This window comes from Lolium rigidum, chromosome 5 (genome assembly GCF_022539505.1).
Source record: "Lolium rigidum isolate FL_2022 chromosome 5, APGP_CSIRO_Lrig_0.1, whole genome shotgun sequence".
Classification (NCBI taxonomy): Eukaryota; Viridiplantae; Streptophyta; class Magnoliopsida; order Poales; family Poaceae; genus Lolium; species Lolium rigidum.
In genome coordinates, this window is record NC_061512.1 from 109,709,963 (window position 1) to 109,714,860 (window position 4,898).

At 49.6% G+C, this 4,898-nt stretch overlaps 1 pseudogene; it reads left to right on the forward strand.

Annotated features, from left to right (window-relative positions):
• Window positions 1-205: 205 nt before the first annotated feature.
• LOC124658077 lies at window positions 206-1,995 on the forward strand (annotated as a pseudogene).
• The last annotated feature ends 2,903 nt before the right edge of the window (window positions 1,996-4,898 follow it).

The following is a 4,898-nucleotide window of genomic DNA, read 5'->3' on the forward strand; positions in this document are numbered from 1 at the left end:
GCATCCTAAAAGCAATGCACTTAAATTTGACATAAAGAGGAAACAAAGGCTTTGGCCAATAATTCGGTTGATAGTGGGGGTGTGATGGTGAGCCTGTGCATGAGACACAATCTTTAACGTCTCGAGGCTAAAATTCACGTGGCTTGCGAGTTTATGTCACCATTGCTGATTTTTGCTTTCAGCGAGCACTTGCAATGGTACCAGCAGTGAAGCAGGAGGAAGCCGTCAGCACTAACCATATTTGTTATGAATACAAAAAAACGTATAGTGGTGGTATACTAATTTCTGAATCGAAAAGTATATGCACGTACATGCTGGACAAGACAAACTCTGATCATTTCGCCATGGATCCAGCGTTACCACCTCATCACCAGCAGCTGCAAGACCAAGAGCATGATCAAGTTGGATTCACGACCATGAAGAAGGAACCGGGGTGGGCGCAGGCGGCGGCGCGCGCGGTGGCCGGCGAGGCGCGTGCGCAGAGGGGCATCGTGCTTCCGCTGATCGGCATGAACCTGACGGGGTTCGTCAAGCAGGCCATCACCACCGCCTTCCTCGGCCGGCTTGGTGACCTGGAGCTGGCCGCCGGCACGCTGGGTTTCAGCTTCGCCAGCGCCACGGGGATCGCCGTGCTCATGGGCCTCTGTGGGGCCATGGACCCCATCTGCGGCCAGGCACACGGCGCCGGGAACGCGGCGCTGCTCCGCAGGACGCTGGTCATGACCATTGCCATGCTCCTCGCGGCCTCCGTGCCCATCGCGCTCCTCTGGCTCCGCGTCGATGCCGTGCTCCACCACGTCTTCGGCCAGCAGCCTGACATATCCGCGGTGGCGAGGAGGTACGTCGTGTGCCTCCTCCCGGACCTTGCCGTCGTCTCTTTCCGCGCCCCGCTCAAGGCGTACCTGAGCTCGCAGGAGGTGACGCTCCCGGCGTTCTTCTCCTCCGCCGTGGGGCTTGCCGTCCACGTCCCGCTCATCGTGTGGCTGTCACGGACCAGGGGCGTCGAGGGCGTTGCTGCCGCAGTCTGGCTCAGCGACCTCACCACCGCTGTCGGGCTGGCCGTCTACGTCCTCCTCCTCGCGAAGAAGGACAATGGCAATGCGGAGGCGCTGCGGTGGTGGCCCGACATGGCGAGGAAGGAGGAATGGGTGCGTCTGCTCCGACTGGCCGTACCCTGCTGCCTGAACACGTGCCTGGAGTGGTGGTGCCTTGAGATCTTGATCCTGCTAACGGGCCGCCTGCCAGACGCCCGGCGCGCGGTGGCGGTGATCGCGGTGACGCTCAACTTCGACTACCTCCTCTACGCTGGCATGGTCTCCTCTCCGTGAGCGCCGCCGTGCGCGTCTCCAACTCCCTCGGCGCGGGCGATGCAGCCGCCGCGCGCCGCGCCACCACCATCTCCATCATGGGCGGTATCCTCGCCGGCGTCGGCGGAGGTGCGCTCATGCTCGCGTCACGCCGGCAGTGGGCGCGGCTGTACACGCGGGGCGCGGGGGTGCGGGACGGCGTGGCGAAGGCGATGACGGTGATGGCGGCGCTGGAAGTGTTGAACTTCCCGCTGAACGTGTGCGGCGGCATCGTGCGGGGCACGGCGAGGCCGGCCGTGGGGATGTACGCCGTGCTGGGAGGGTTTTATCTCGTTGCGCTGCCGGTCGCGGTGGCCCTCGGGTTCAGGGCCCGGCGGGGGATCGAGGGGCTCTTGGCAGGGTTCATCGTCGGCACGGCGGCGAGTCTGACGGTGCTGGTCGTGGTGATCGCGCGCATGGACTGGAAGGCCGAGGCGGACAAGGCGCGGGTCCGTGCTGGTGTGGGCGCCCTTGGTGATGATGTTCCCGGTTCCGGCAAGGAGGACGCGCCGTCAGCGAACGCCGGCGAGGTTTGACACGACGAGTGACTCCATTGTCGTACATATCTAGGTACTCGTTCGACCTATATTCCGAGAGTTGATATAGCACACATCTATACTCAATATCCTGGAAACTACTGCTACCACTTTACGAATTGCTAGCAAAAATCAACTTCTCTACTCTCTTTCTCACAGTTTATTATACGTACGCGTACACCTTATCGTAAATTTGATTAAGTTAGTATTAATTATATATTATAAAAATTATTAATGATATAATTTAGATGTTTTATTTTTTAATGATATAATTTTTACATTATATAATTTAAATTATATATGTTAAATTGGTGACCTAGGGATACGAGAAAGACTAGTAAACTGAGACGGAGAGAGCACTGTAGATTATAATTTTCTACAATGTGCACTAATCTCGAATTTAACATGAATTGATAATGTTTCTCACTAGTGGGACTACTATGTACTCTGAAAAAGAAACAAACCCACACAAAACACGGATCGCGGAAGCACACCAAAATTTAACAGTTTATGATTCTTTTGGGCTCTAGCTGAGTTCTTAGTGTACTAAGAATTAGCACAGCCGATATTTATAAGGGTAGCAAGAAAAAACATATTCATAAGTTCTTGTAAAATAGTACTCCTTCCGTCGAAAAAAAATCTCTTAGAATTTTCTAAGCTTTCATGCATCTATACAGTATATAGTGTCTACATAAATCCAAATTTACATAAATTTAAAACATACTTTTATAAATTATAAAGCCCCATCAAAATTTGAGCCCAAATTTGACTATGAATTTAATATATTAAATACAAATTATATGTTACATAAATCATAATATTGGATTCATATTTGAAAGAATTTTTCAAGGATATAAATTTTGTGATAAATATATTATATTATATTAATTAATTTATGATAAAAGTTGGGCTCAAATTTCGAGGGGCTTATACTCGCTAAGTTCCCCAAAAATTGGACAAATGACAATGCTTGTTGATGAGCGCAGATTGCACACCGTTGGGGAACCCCAAGAGAAAGGTATGATGAGCACATTAACAAGTTTTCCCTCAGTAAGAAACCAATGTTTGATCGACTAGTAGGAGAAACACATGACATCTTAAGGTGTTGCTAGCTGACTTGTGGCAGGGCGCACTACCGGCGTCAAGCAACAACGTGAAACCTGCACACAACACAACCAAAATACTTTGCCCCAACATACAGTGAGGTTGTCAATCTCACCGATTTTGCTGAACACAAAGGATTAAATGTATAGTATGGAAAAAGATGTTTGTTTGCAGTAAAATTAAAGAGAACAGTAAAAGAGTTGTTGCCGTGGGAGTTGGCAATAACAAGAACATGTATCTGCAGTGGAAAAGAAAGGACCGGGGTCCACAATTCACTAGAGGTGTCTCTCCATAAAGATAAATAACATGCTGGGGAGAAAATTACAGCTGGTGTAACATCCCAAATTTCAAATCAATAAGAAAAGGAGTTTCCAATATTCAAAATTTTGGAACTAACAAAAACTTTTAATATGTTGCATAGTGTGCATAGTGATCATGCATGTTTGGTTTGAGTTGTGCCATGATTGTTTGCTTGAGTGCTACTAATATCTCTAAAACCCTAACACTTGCCAATTGAGGTCCAAAAGAAATCAAACAAGAGAAAAGGAAATAAAAGAAAAGGCCATATGAGAGCAAATGGCCATTTTTGCAAATCCTCAACCAAGGCCATAAAGACTTGTGCCAATGCTTGGGAAACATCAATAGACCAATAACAAACACTTTTGAATCAAAGAAACACAAATCAAAGAAAAGGAAAAAATCAAATTCAAGTTACATATGATAATGGTCAAATCTGCCACTATTAATATGTTACCCACTTTGAGCCCTTGTATTAAGCAAACCTTAAACCTAACCCTCCCAACTCTTTCCACCTCATCCAAGAGCACATCAAGGTGAACACTTTTTGTGTTGACCAACATGGTTGACTCTGTCTCAATTGCTTAATATAAGAATGACAAGTGGCAACATTGAAACAAAAACAAGATCATACACATTTTGGAATTTCACAAACCAACTCAACTTTGCACACCAACACCACCATTGTGTTCCAAATATTAATTGAATCAACTCCACCAAAAAGATTTGCAAAATTCAAATAAAATGTTCTTGCGGCCATTTGATCGAACACTTGGCAGGCAGGAATCAACTTTGCACACACGTGCTATTACCCAACAGTTTTTGGCCTAAACCAGAGACAACACTTGATGATTACTGTACTTTGATGACTCCTGGACCAAACCATGCACAAGCCTTTGATGATTAAAGAAAGGAGAGCAGCAGGACATGGTCATGCCGTGCCCTATGCCACCCTCCATGCCCTCTCTTTTCCATGCCCCCTCTTTTCACTTTAACCTTGTCCAGTAGCATCCCCTGTCACTCCTGAGCATGACCATGCCAAGCCCTGGCACAGGAGAGGCCGGCATTGGCCAGCCACGCACACGCTCAGTACACCCAGGCTTGCCAGAGCGTGCGCGATCACCACGCCCTGGACGCGCCAGAGCATGGCCAAGCCCCGTCTCCTCCGTCCTCCCCTATCTCTCTACCTCTGCACCGAGCATCACCACCCCTCCAGCTAGCTCGTAGACATGCTCAATTGCTCGCGGAGGCACTGTCGCTGTCGTCCCTTTCCAAATTTCGCCGCCAGTACCGCCGCACACACGACATCATCCCGAGCTGTCCCTTCTCGCTTTCGTCGCGCCAGCAAGCACGCGAGCCTCGCCATGATGCCAGCTATCCCACGCCGTCCTTGCCTTGCCTCTTCGCGCACCAGAAACGCCACGCCATGGACGACCTCCACGGGCACCCGCAACACCCTTGCGCCGCTATAAATAGACGCCTCCCGCTCCTCATTTCTTCACACCATCTCGCTCTCCTCTCATCTCTGCTTCTCCTCGACCACTTCCCTCGCCACATTGTAGCCGGAGCCACCTCAATTTGATGCCGGAGCACCGCCAGTACCCGCAGCACTTCG